The sequence below is a fragment of the Ovis canadensis genome, chromosome 2 (genome assembly GCF_042477335.2).
Source record: "Ovis canadensis isolate MfBH-ARS-UI-01 breed Bighorn chromosome 2, ARS-UI_OviCan_v2, whole genome shotgun sequence".
NCBI classification, from domain to species: domain Eukaryota; kingdom Metazoa; phylum Chordata; class Mammalia; order Artiodactyla; family Bovidae; genus Ovis; species Ovis canadensis.
Genome location: NC_091246.1, coordinates 40014793 through 40028967, shown reverse-complemented (window position 1 = coordinate 40028967; position 14175 = coordinate 40014793).

The following is a 14175-nucleotide window of genomic DNA, read 5'->3' as shown; positions in this document are numbered from 1 at the left end:
TGTTCCTATTGCCATTTCTTAATTGTTTGTGTTGATTTTGTAGATCTTTTTTCTTCTCTTGTATTTCTTGACTGTTTAAGTCTGTTTAACATTTGTTGTAAGGCTGGTTTGGTAGTGCTGAATTCTCTTAACTTTTGTTTTTCTGAAAAGCTTTTTATTTCTACATCAATTTTGAATGAGATCCTTGCCAGGTACAGTAATCTTGGTATATTTTTCCCTTTCAGTACTTGAAATATATCCTGCCATTCCCTTCTGGCCTGCAGAGTTTCTGCTGAAAGATCAGCTGTTAAACGTATGGGGTTTCCCCTCTATGTTACTTCTTGCTTTTCCCTTGCTGCTTTTAATATTCTTTCTTTGTGTTTTGTCTTTATTAGTTTTATTAGTATGTGTCTTGGCATGTTTCTGTTTGGGTTTATCCTGTATGTGACTCTTTGTGCCTTTTGGATTTGATTGACTATTTCCTTTTCCATGTTGGGGTAATTTTCATCTATAATGTCTTCAAAAATTTTCTCATACCCTTTCTTTTACTCTTCTTCTTCTGGGACCCCTATAATTCAAATGTTGGTGAGTTTGATATTGCCCAGAGGTTTCCGAGACTATCCTCAGTTCTTTTCATTCTTTTTACTTTATTCGGCTGTTCAGAAGTGATTTCCACCATTTTATCTTCCAGCTCACTGATTCGTTCTTCTGTTTCAGATATTCTGCTATTAATTCCTTCTAGAGTATTTTTAATTTCAGTAATTGTGTTGTCTCTGTATATTTATCCTTTAATTCTTTTAGGTCTTTGTTAATTGATTCTTGCATTTTCTCCATCCTGTTTTCAAAGTTTTTGATCATCTTTACTGTCATTATTTTGAATTATTTTTCAGGTAGTTTGCCTACTTCCTCTTCATTCATTTGGACTTCACTGTTTCTAGTTTGTTCCTTCGTTTGTGTAGTGTTTCTCTGCCTTTTCATTATATATTTTTTTAACTTATTGTGTTTGAAGTTTCTTTTTCCCAGGCTTCAAGGTTGAATTCTTTCTTCTTTATGGTTTCTGCCCTCCTAAGGTACATCATGAGAAATGGTGGACTGGAAGAAACACAAGCTGGAATCGAGATTGCCAGGAGAAATATCAATAACCTCAGATATGCAGATGACACCACCCTTATGGCAGAAAGTGAAGAGGAACTAAAAAGCCTCTTGATGAAAGTGAAAGTGGAGAGTGAAAAAGTTGGCTTAAAGCTCAACTTTCAGAAAACGAAGACCATGGCATCTGGTTCCATCACTTCATGGCAAATAGATGGGAAAACAGTGGAAACAGTGTCAGATTTTATTTTGGGGGGCTCCAAAATCACTGCAGACGGTGACTGCAGCCATGAAATTAAAAGACACTTACTCCTTGGAAGAAAAGTTATGACCAACCTAGATAGCATATTCAAAAGAAGAGACATTACTTTGCCGACTAAGGTCCATCTAGTCAAGGCTATGGTGTTTCCAGTGGTCATGTATGGATGTGAGAGTTGGACTGTGAAGAAGGCTGAGCACCGAAGAATTGATGCTTTTGAACTGTGGTGTTGGAGAAGACTCCTGAGAGTCCCTTGGACTGCAAGGAGATCCAACCAGTCCATCCTAAAGGAGATCAGCCCTGGGATTTCTTTGGAAGGAATGATGCTAAAGCTGAAACTCCAGTACTTGGCCACCTGATGTGAAGAGTTGACTCACTGGAAAAGACTGATGCTGAGAGGGATTGGGGGCAGGAGGAGAAGGGGATGACAGAGGATGAGATGGCTGGATGGCATCACTGACTCGATGGACGTGAGTCTGAGTGAACTCCAGGAGTTGGTGATGGACAGGGAGGGCTGGCGTACTGTGATTCATGGGGTCGCAAAGAGTCGGGCACAACTGAGCAAGTGAACTGAACTGAACTGAACTGAAGGTTGGTCCAGTGGTTTGTATAAGCTTCGTATAGGGTGAGAGTTGTGCTGAGCTTTTTTTTCTCCCTCTGATGGGCAAGGCTGAGTGAGGTGGTAGTCCTGTCTGCTGATGATTGGGTTTGTATTTTTGTTTTGTTTGTTGTTTAGATGAGGTATCCTGCACAGGGTGCTACTGGTCGTTGGGTGATGCCAGGTCTTATACTCAAGTGGTTTCCTTCATGTTGTGCTCTCACTATTTGATATTCCCTAGGGTTAGTTCTCTGGTAGTCTAGGGTCTTGGAGTCAGTGCTCCTCCTCCAAAGGCTCAGGGCTTGATGTCTTCATCTAGGACTGATGAGATGAAAACAGCCTCTTTGTTTTTCAGACCTCCTGTTGTAGTTATTTCCAAAATCTGGTTGACTATATCTTCAGCTTCTCTGCATCCAGTGTGCCTCAGGAGCCACAGTCTGTTTGCATTTTTGCTGAGGCTGGTGAGGGCCGAACCCAGGGCTAAGTCACATTGGATGTCAGAATCTTGCTTCTCAAGTGCCATATTTGCAACTTACATGTAGCATGTTTTATGTCTGATTCTTTGAGATAAGGCTGCATTTCAAATCTAGCATATTGTGAAAGAGAATCTGCTAGGCCTTGGGTGTTGGGTGTATATACAGCCTGATCAGTTGTTTACACTGATTGTGGATTAATGAATATGAAAAGGATGTTTCTCTTTGTGAGGCATTATCTAGATACAACATGAAGCAATGTCACTTTCCTGCAGAAATGTTCATACAGTTATCTGGTCAACAAATGTTTATGCCTGAACCAGAACTTGCACTGTGCTAGGGATATGAAGCCAACTGAGTGGTACGCCCTGTTCTCAAAGATGATTGTGGGAAAGAGAGAAAACAGACAATCACCATACACAGTGATAGCATCAGGGTACAGATTTATATGGGATTCCTCCACAGCTCAGCAGTAAAGAACCCGCCTGCCAGTGTAAGAGATGTGGGTTTCATTCCTGGGTCAGGAAAAACCCCTGGATAAGGAAATGGCAACTCCCTCCAGTGTTCTTGCCTGGGAAATCCCATGGACAGAGGAGCCTGGCGGCCTATAGTCCATTGGGTCGCCAAAGAATTGGACATGACTTAGCGACTAAACAACAACATGACAGATTCGTATAGGGTCTCAGAGAAGGGGTGCCTATCCGAGTCTGGGTAGGATGGAGAGGTCAGGGCCCAGCAAAAGCTGCCTGGAGGAAGAGGCTTTTGGAGGAGAATTAGAGGAGTTAGTTGGCAGGTTTTTCTTCCCGAATAAAACATCTGTATTTTAAGTCCTTTGGGACCCACTGGCATTGTCTCTAAATTCTTTTCTGTATTATGTGCATCTGCCTTTCTTCAAAGGGCTCATAACTTTCATCCAGTTCTTAGGGACCTAAGACTATCTCTTTCCCCAGTGAGTTATCTAGATTAACTGCGCAGAGCTTTTGAATATTATGTTCAACTAGTAGACATTCTGCTTCACCATGAATATTTCTATGTTCATGTGTCTTTATTTGCACATATATATATATAAGGAACTATGGGCTTCCCAGCAGTAAAGAACCCAGCTGAGGAGATGTAAGAGACCAGGGTTTTACCCCTGGGTCAGGAAGATCCCCTGGAAGAGGGCGTGGCAACCCACTCCAGTATTCTTGTCTGGAGAATCCCCATGGACAGAAGAGCCTGATAGGCTACTGTCCATAGGGTTGCAAATAGTCGGACACAACTGAAGTGACTTAGCCCATACACACATACACAAAGAACTATAGCAGACATCAGTTTTACTTAAATCTTTGTGCACACAAATGAGCATTTTCCTAGAAGAGCTATTGCTTCACCAAAAAATGTGCATGTTTGAAACTTTTGCTCCATAGTGTCAAAATTCCCTCTTCACATTTGTACAGATTTACACATTTATCAGCAGGGGCGGAGCACCATTTTCCTAAACTCTTGCCAACCCACTATTTTTATTGCCTTTTAATTAAGACAGATTTTCAAGGTAAAATGGTATGAAATATAGACACTTAAAAACTTAATTGTGGGCTTCCCTGGTGGCTCAGTGATAAAGAAATCTACCTGCCAATGCAGGAGACACAGGTTCAATCCCTAGTCCGGATAGATCCCACGTGCCTTGGAGCAAGTAAGCCTGTGTGCTGCAAATACTGAGCCTGTGCTCTAGAGCCCATGCTCTGCAACAAGAAAAGTCACGCCAATGAGAAGCCTGCCCACCACAACTAGAGAGTAGCCTCTGCTTAGAACAACTGGAGAAAAGCAGCAACAGACCCAACACAGCCAAAACTACATTAATAAATGAGACAATTTAAAAATTCTTATTTGCTCAGATTTAATAGACAAAAACAATTTGCCATAGCATTTCTGATCATTTAATGAAGAAATAGTATGATAAATACAGCAGAAGCCCTCTCCCCCATTCAGCTTCTTCCCACCCCCAGTATTTTTTAAGTGTGTGTTTTTATAATTTTACTTCTCACAGATATTGAGTTAGCCAAAAAGTTTGTTCAGGTTTTTCCATAATATCTTATTGGGAGAAAAAAAAAAAACAAAAAACTTTTTGACCAACTCAGTATTTTCAACAACATAAAATAATACTTGTGCCTTGAAAATACATATGCATGGTATCATATAGAATATAGTTATTCCAATTTCTTTTAAAAATGTGTTTATGCCCTCAACGTGTTTTCACTTTTCATTCACTTCTTTCCCCTCCTTTCCCAGCATCCCTTGACTTGAACAGTTTTTTTAGTTCCCACTTTACTTCTTCTGCTGGCTTAGAAATTATACAGATAATCTATCTCTTAGGGGTTACCCTTATGTGCAAAGAATACTGGAGTGGGTTGTCATGCCCTCCTCCAGGGGATCTTCCCAACACAGGGATCAAACCCACATCTCTTATATTTCCTGCATTGGCAGGTAGGTTCTTTACCACTAGAGCCACTTGGGGAGCCCCTACTTTACAATATTTTAAACGGCGTTTGTGAGATGTAATTCATCAGCTGAACAGTTCATCCATTTAATGCATGGGATTCAATGGTTTCTAATATATTCACAGAGCGGTGCAACCATCACCACAGCCTAACTTTACAACATTTCTGTCAACCCAGGAAGAATACCCATCCTCTATCAGTCACAGTACCAGTCGTTCTTAGTGCCCCTCTGCCCTTGTCAACCTCTAATCTCATGTATGGTCTCTATGGATATGTCTGTTCTGGATATCTCGCATAAATGGAGTTGTACAATATGTAGGCTTTTGTAACTGGCTTCTTCCACTTAAAATAATTTTTTCAAGAAAAGTCTTTGCCTTAGTATTTTAAAGAACACAGAAATAAAAATTTGAAAAATACTTCCATTTGAACCAAAGCAGATAACAGCATTATAACAAGTGGTACAATTAAAAGAGGTATTTTTTAAGTCCTTTTTGCTATACATATAAATTTTTTGAGAGAAATTTGTAGCTTTTAACTTTATATTTTTATTGGAGTATGTTTTACAATGTTGTGTTAGTTTCTGCTATACAACAAAGTGAATCAGCTATGAAAGTGAAAGTGAAGTAACTCAGTCGTGTCTGACTCTTTGTGACCTCATGGACTGTAGCCTCCCAGGCTCCTCCATCCATGGGATTTTCCAGGCAAGAGTATTAGAGTGGGTTGCCATTTCCTTCTCCAGGGGATCTCCCCAACCCAGGGATCGTACCCAGGTCTTCCGCATTGCAGGCGGGTGCTTTACCTTCCGAGCCACCAGGGAATCAGCTATATGTATACATATATGCCCTCCCTCTTAGACCTCCCTCCTACCCTCCCCATCCCACCCTTCTAGGTCATCACAGAGAACCGAGCTGAGTCGCCTGTGGAATGGGGGAAGGGGAGGGTGGGATGAATTGAGACAGTAGCATTAACATTTATACAACGTGTAAAATACATAGCTAGTGAGAAGCTGCTGTAAAATAATGTTTTTAAGGTTCATCCAGGTTGTACTATGTATCAGTGCTTCATTCCTTTTTATGGCTGAGTAATAATCCATTGTATGCATCACCAGTACTTATCTTTCCATCCATCAGTTGGGGAACATTTGGACTGTTTCCACTTTCTGGTGATTATAAATAATGGTGCAGTGAACCTTTCAAGTACAAGTTTTTGGGTAGCCATATGTTTTCAATCGGCACCATTTTACATCCCACTAACAATGTATGAGGGTTCCAATTTCTCCACTTCCTCACTAACATTTGGGATGACATTAAAAAAAAAATATATATATATATATAAAACCATCTTAATGGATGTGAAGTGGTACTTTGATGTGGTTTTAATTTGCATTTCCCTGATGGCTAATAACGTTGAGAATTTTTCATGTGCTTTTCAGTCATTTCTATATCTTTTTGGGAGAAATGTCTACTCAGTCCTTTGCCCGTTGTTATTTATTTATCTTGTTGTTACTGACTTGTAAGAATTCTTTATATATTTTGGATACAAGTCTTGTATCACATGCATGTTTGCAAAATTTTCCCTATCCTGTGGATTGTCTTTTACTCTCTTGGTGGCATCACTTATAGCACAAAAGCTTTTAATTTTCGTGAAGTCCGATTTATCTAATTTTCTTTTTGTCTCTGTTTTTTTTTCTTTTTTGTATTTAAAATTATGAAAGTATAATAAGACATTTATAAGAAACTTGGAAAATAAAGAACGAGGTTACCTATAGTTCCACTATACATTGCAAGTGTTTCTTTAAGTAGATAAATTAAGGTTTTTAGTTGGAGTTTCAATATCAAACTCTCAAAAGTTAATAGAATGAATATATAGAGAAGTGAGAAGATACAATAGGCCTGAAAAGCACTATGAACCAATTCAATTAATTAAGATTTATACAGTTTTCACACAACAATGGGATACAAATTCCATTCACATTTCTATAGACTATCAACCAGAAGACACTGGAATATTTCTGGGGACATGAAACAAGGTACAAAAATTTCATGGTCTAAAAGCATTCAGTTCAGTTCAGGTCAGTCGCTCAGTCGTGTCCGACTCTTTGCGACCCCATGAATCGCAGCACGCCAAGCCTCCCTGTCCATCACCATCTCCCAGAGTTTACTCAGACTCGCGTCCATCGAGTCAGTGATGCCATCCAGCCATCTCATCCTCTGTCATCCCCTTCTCCTCCTGCCCCCAATCCCTCCCAGCATCAGAGTCTTTTCCAATGAGTCAACTCTTCACATGAGGTGGCCAAAGTACTGGAGTTTCAGCTTTAGCATCATTCCTTCCAAAGAACACCCAGCGCTGATCTCCTTCAGAATGGACTGGTTGGATCTCCTTGCAGTCCAAGGGACTCTCAGGAATCTTCTCCAACACCACAGTTCAAAACATCAATTCTTCGGTGTTCAGCTTTCTTCACAGTCCTACTCTCACATCCATACATGACTACTGGAAAAAACATAGCCTTGACTAGACAGACCTTTGTTGGCAAAGTAATGTATCTGCTTTTGAATATGCTATCTAGGTTGGTCATAACTTTTCTTCCAAGGAGTAAGCGTCTTTTAATTTCATGGCTGCAGTCACCATCTGCAGTGATTCTGGAGCCCCCCCCAAAAATATTGCTGTCATACAAAGTCTATTCTCTTACCACTGTGGAAATATGTTAGAAATCAATATCAACAGACATTTGAAAATAACCCACCTATTTTCAGTGCAGTGTGACATTTACCAAGAGAGATCTTTGACTTAGCCATTGAAAGTCTCAATAGAGTTAAAAGACTGAAAAAACACAGAGGATGATTGCAGAGAAGAAAGCATTTAAATAAGAAATTAGTATCAAAGATACTTCAAAAAATCTCATGTATTTGAAAATTAAATGTCCACTTTTAAATGATGGATGTATCTAAGAAGCCATAACAAGGAAAATTAGAAAATATTTGTAATAGAATAAAAATGAAAAGAGAATTTACCGGAATTTGTTGCATGCAGCTGAAGCTAAAAATGAAATTGCTCAGTCGTGTCTGACTCTTTGCAACCCCATGGACAGTAGCCTACCAGGCTCTGTTGTCCGTGGGATTTTCCAGGCAAGAATACTGGAGTGGGCTGCCATTTCCTTCTCCAGGGGATCTTCCCAACCCAGGGATTGAACCCGGGTCTCCTGCATTGCAGACAGACGCTTTACCATCTGAGCCACCAGAGAAGCTCAGAAGCAGCTGAAGCTACGCATTACAATTAAATACAATGTGGACTTTTGAATAAGGTATGAAAACAAATAATGGATATAGCATTAACTCTTGTGTCACTTGTGTTTTGGGGATTGTGTCCAAGAAGACTTAACCCAAGTTCAGCATGTTTTTTTTTTTTCTTCTGCATTTCATTGTTTCAGCCCTTACATGTATACCTATCATCTATTTTTGAGTTGACTTTGTGGTATGGTCTAAGGAAGGGATCCAAACTCCTCCATGTAGATACTCAGTTGTACCAGCACTGATCCTTAAATTTGTGACATGCCTATTTAACTTAGGAAAACCTTAGGTTTGTTATTATGCCTCCTCACCCTCTAAAAATATTAAAACTTTTCCCACTTTCATCCTAATGGTTTCTCCCTCTTCCATGGTATTGAGACCTAGTAGTTTTCTTCCACTTTGTTTTCTAATGCTCCAAGAATTCTTACCATTAATGCTTATTTATTGTCCTTGCTCAGTGTCATTTTTGTCTTCCATTTCTTTCTCCCTGGTTCTTTTTCCTTTTTAACGGAAGGCAACCGTTGGTGGCAATTACAGCCTAGGTGAGTCTTTACCTAAAAATGTCAGGAAGTTGGCTCTTAGAGTGAAAGTGAAGCAGATATCTCACTTTAAGGATACTTTATTGTCATCTGACTTCCAGCATTGCTGCTGAAAGTTGGACAAGAAGCCTGTCTTTTTAAAAATTAGCTGTGCTGTGCTCAGTCCTATCTGACTCTTTGCGACCTCATGGACTGTAGCCCACCAGGCTCCTCTGTCCAAGGGATTTCCTAGGCAAGAATACTGGAGCGGGTTGCCATTTCCTTGTCCAGGGTATCTTCCTGACCCAGGGAGATCAAACTCACGTGTCCGGTGTCTCCAGCATAGGCAGGCAGATTTTTTTTTACCACTAGCACTGCGTCTTTGTTGCTGCTCCTGAATTTTCTCTAGTTGCGGCGAGCAGGGGCTAACCTTCACAGTGATGCGAGGGCTTCTCATTGCAGTGGCTTCTCATTGGGGCGCACAGGCTTTAGTAGTTGCGGCTCATGGGCTCTAGAGCGCAAGCTTAGTAGTTGTGGTATACAGGCTTAGCTGCTCTGTGGCATGTGGGATATTCCTGGATGAGGGAGCAAACTCATGTCCCTTGCACTGGCAGGCGCACAGGGAAGTCCTGTCTTTTCTTTTCATATTGCTTTTTTAAAAGATTTTTTTAAATCCTCCTCTATTTTTTTTTTCCTTTGTATTTCTCTGTAAAGTATCTGAGGTAGAATTCTTTTCATTTGTCCTGTTTACAGACTCATTGTTTCATGAAAACGGGAACTGTTAGAAGGAACCTCCAAGTTCTCAGAACCACATCTCTCTGCTTCCCTACATCTCTGTCCACACACACCACCTTCTCTTCTGTTGCTTTGGAAGAACTGATCAAAGCCACCCCTCCACTGACACACTTGATGTCATCTCTGGTCTACTCAAAGTACCATCCCAGGAATGCTACCCTCGCTCTCCTGTGCATCCACTTCCATCTCCTGGACTTTCCATCAGAACACAAATATAATTTTATTTATCTTTCTGGTGATCCAGTGGCTAAGACTCTGAGCTTCCAATGCAGTGGGTCTGGGTTCCCTCCCTGGTCAGGGAACTAGATCACACGTGCCTCATCTAAAGATTGCGTGTGCTGCAACTAAGACCTGGTGTAGCCAAGTAAATAAGCAAACATTAAAAATAATAAATAATTAAATAATTTAACCCTTTCTTGACTTCACTTCCCCTTCAGCTGGCAGCCCATTCTTTTCCCTCTCTTCCCAATAAAACTCCTTGAAAGACTTGTCTGTGTTTTCTGACACCAATTACTCTTTTCCCTTTTCTCTTTGTACACATGCTAATTAGGTCACGAATGACGAGGCATGTTGTTAAATCAGTGGTCAGTTCCCAGTCCCCAGCTGACTTGAACCCTTGAACACTTGTCGGTGGTATTTGACACAGCTAATCCTAACTCAAAGCCTCTCCTTCACCAGGTTTTCAGGCCACCATGCTCTCCTAGCTCTCTTCCCGCTTCACTGCTCTACGCTTTTCAGCCTATGTGTTGGTTCCACACCATCTCCTTAACTCTAGCTTTGGAGTGTTCCCTGCTCAGGATGTGGATATCTTCTCTTTCCTGTTTGTACTCATTCCCTTAGTGATCTCATCCGTACTTATGGGCTTAAAAATCCTTTGTAGCAAGGTCTGCAAACCTGCAGTCCAGGGACCAAACCCCGCTTGCTACCGTTTATCTTACATGAGAACATGCAAGTGAAATCACATGTGGCTTGCCAAGCCAAAGGTATTTACTGTCTGGCCTTTTATAGAAAAGGTTTGTCATCCCTTGATCTATGGTGTGGTGATGACTTCCAAATTTATATCTGTGGGCTGAACCTCTCCCCTGAATTCCAGATGAGCTTATTCACTGGATATCTCCAAGGGAATGTCTTAAATGTGCCTCAATAGTGAGCTTTTGTGTTCTGTCTGTCTGTTCGTGCTACAGTCTTCGTTGTCATGGCTGGTAGCAACTCAGTCCTGCCAACAGTCCAGGGGAAACCCCCGAGCATCACGATTGACTCCTTCATTTGAGCTTTATGTGCAGTCATGTTGAAAATATGTATTCAGATTTCAGCCACTTCTACTGCCTTCCCTTGACCCCATTCTCCCTAGTCTGGGTATCATCATAGTCTCCTAATTGGTCCTCCTTGCTCCCCATTAGCCCATTATCTGCACTCTGGTCAAGGTCAAATAGAAGCCAGATGATGATTTTGGCTCAGAAGCATCCTTGCTCAAAGCTTTCCAGTGGCTTCCCATCTCATTCCAAGTGAAAACAAAGCCCTGCCATGGCCTTGGAGCCCTACACCTTCTGGCTCCTGTTATCTTTTTGACCTTTTCCCCTATCACTGTCCTTTACTTTCACTTCATGCCAGTCACAGTGGCCTCTGAGACACTTGCTCCTTGTAAGAAAAGCTATGACAAACCTAGACAGTATATTAAAAAGCAGAGACGTCACTTTGCCAACAAAGGTCCATATAGTCAAAGCTATGGTTTTTCTGGTAGTCATATAAAGATGTGAGAGTTGGACCATAAAGAAGGCTGAGAGCCAAAGAATTGATGCTTTTGAACTGTGAAGTTGGAGAAGACTCTTGAGAGTCCCTTGGACTACAGGGAGATCAAACCAGTCAATCTTAAAGGAAATCAACCTAAATATTCATTTGAAGGACTGATGCTGAAGCTGAAGTGCCAATACTTTGGCCATCTGATGCAAAGAGCTGACTCGTTGGAAAGATGCTGGGAGAGATTGAGGGCAAGAGAAGGGGGTGACAGAGGTTGAGATGGTTGGATGGCATCACCGACTTTATGGACCTGAGTTTAAGCAAACTCCGGGAGATAATGAAGGACAAGGAAGCTTGGAGTGCTGCAGTCCATGGGGTTGCAAAGAGTCAGACACACCTTAGCAGCTGAACAACAACAAAATACATCAGGCTTGCTCCCGACTCAGAGTTTTTGCATCTGCCATTTCCCTGCCTGAAACATTCTTCCCAAGACATCTGCATGGTCCATCCTTGACACACTTTATTTATTTAGCTGCATCAAGTCTTAGTTGTGTCATGTGGGGTCTTTCAGTGTGGTGCATGGACTCCCTAGTTGTTGCATGGGCTTAGTTGCTCCAAGGCATGTGGGATCTTAGCTCTTTGACCAGGGATCGAATCCACATCCCCTGCATTACAAGGTGAATTCTTAATCACTGGGCCGTTGTAAAACTGTTGTTGTTGTTTAGTCGCTAAATCATGTCCAATTGTTTGTGACCCCATGGACAGTAGCGCCCCAAGTTCCTCTGTCCTCCAGTGTCTCCTGGAGTGCAGAAAATTGCTCCTCCCCTGCAATCATTCCTGTTCTCATTCCCTGTTCTAGTTTTTTCCTTTCCAACCCCCATCACTGAACCTGTATAATAGCTTATATTTTTGATCCTATTATTTATTTTCTCCCCTGTCAGAGGATTACACGCACTCTCTGTGGCCATGCCTGTCTCTAGTGCAGCAAACATCCTCATTCCAGCTTTGAGTATGTGGCTTGCTCTCGCCAGTAGAATGTGAGTGAAAGTGACGCATGTCGCTTGTAAGCAGAAGTTTTACATAAACAGCATGATGAGCTTGGGGTTTTACATTTTTGTCCTCTGCCTCTATAATCGAGTGTTCCAGATAGGGGCTTCTCCTTCAGCGTGTGTCCTGGAATGAAAGGACATGTTGAGTTAGACCTACAGTCAATCCATAGCCTGGAACCAAGCCCCAGGCAATCTGCAGCCTTCCCAATATTAGCTACACATACATGTTATTGTAAACCACTGAGATTATGGGGTTGTTTGTTGCCCCAGCAAAAGCTTAGTAATACACAGAATCTATAGTGCACTTAAAAATGATCCCTTTCCCGCTTGAAAGCATATGCCACGAAAGCAAGAATTTGTGTGTTTCATTCACTACTGTCTCCCTACTATCTAAAAGCCCCTGGTAAGACTTTATGAATCTATATGGAGTGAACTAATATATGCTGGGAAATTCTTAGCCATTTTTCCTTTAAATATTGCCTCTTCCCATTTTCCCTAGTTTATTTTCCTGGAACTCATATTAAATGTATGTTGCACATTCTCGTTTCATCTTCCACATCTCTTAACAGCTCTTTTATTTTCCATTTCTTTGCAACTCCATGGGTAATTACCTCAGAACTTCTTCCAACTCTTTAATGCTCTTTATCTGGGATTCACCTGCTGCTTAATGTCTTCTTTCACGTTTTAGTTTAATGACTATTTTTATTTCTTTAAGTTCTATTTTATTATTTTTTCAAACGTATCTATTCTGTTTTTGTAATGTCTTTTTCTTTTGATATGGTATAAAACATTTTTTTTCTTTCAATATGGCATAAAAGTGTAAAACTTTTTTGAACCATCTTGGTAATTTAAAACATGGCTGTGCTGGAGCCCCAGGAGTGAGTGAGTGTTAGTTACTCAGTTGTGTCAGGCTCTTTGGGACTCCACGGCCTGTAGCCCTCCAGGCTCCCCTGTCCATGGAATTATACAGGCAAGGATACTGGAGTGAGTATCCATTCCCTTCTCCAGGGGATCTTCCTGACCCAGGAATCGAACCCGGGTCTCCTGCATTGCAGGCAGATTCTTTACCATCTGAGCCATCAGAGAAGCCCAGAATTGAAAACATATTTACTTTATATTCTTCAGTTGAAGAACTTCTATAATCTGAAGTTTTAAAGGGTGTTAAATAGCCACCTTTTTTGAGCTTGTGATTTTGCTCATGAAAGATTATTTCCTCTTCTGGTTTGTAATATTTTTGGAAGCTCATATCCAGTGAGCATCAAAAAAATTCTTGCAAGATCCACATATGTTCTTTTAAAAAAATTCACTGACTTGGCTTTTCCTTTACCAAGAAAATAGTACTAATTTGTACTCTGTACCTGCATATGACATAGACTAGGGTTTACCTTCGTTCAGGAGATTTTTTTTCCCCAGAAATTTTGTCAGATGCTTTTTCTTCCCTCAGGTACTGGATGGAATTTTTTAGCCCGCTCTTTAGAGGGGCAGCCTTTAAAGGGCCCATCCCTGGTATGCTGAGTATGAATTCCTCCTTAACTCTTAGGTCTGCATCTTTAAGACCCCTTGAAGACCCCACCCTTTACCCCTCCCCATCCCCAGCTCTGAGGAATCAACTCTCAAGCTTCCTGTTCTATCTTTAATTTTTACGTTTTCCAGAAAATACATAGAAAGTCTTTCTTGCTCTGAGCTCTCTTAAAATATCCATCTGTATTTTTTCTATATATTTTTTACTTCATTTCCTTTACATAAAAAATTTCACTGGCATGAAATTTATTCTAATGTATGGTATAAGGTGTATGGTATCTAACTTTACTTCTCTCTTCAAATGGTTAACTTATTGCCTAAACATAACTTATTGAATAATTTGTTCTTCCTCCGTTTTTACCTTTATTATAGATTCTTATGTGAGCTTCA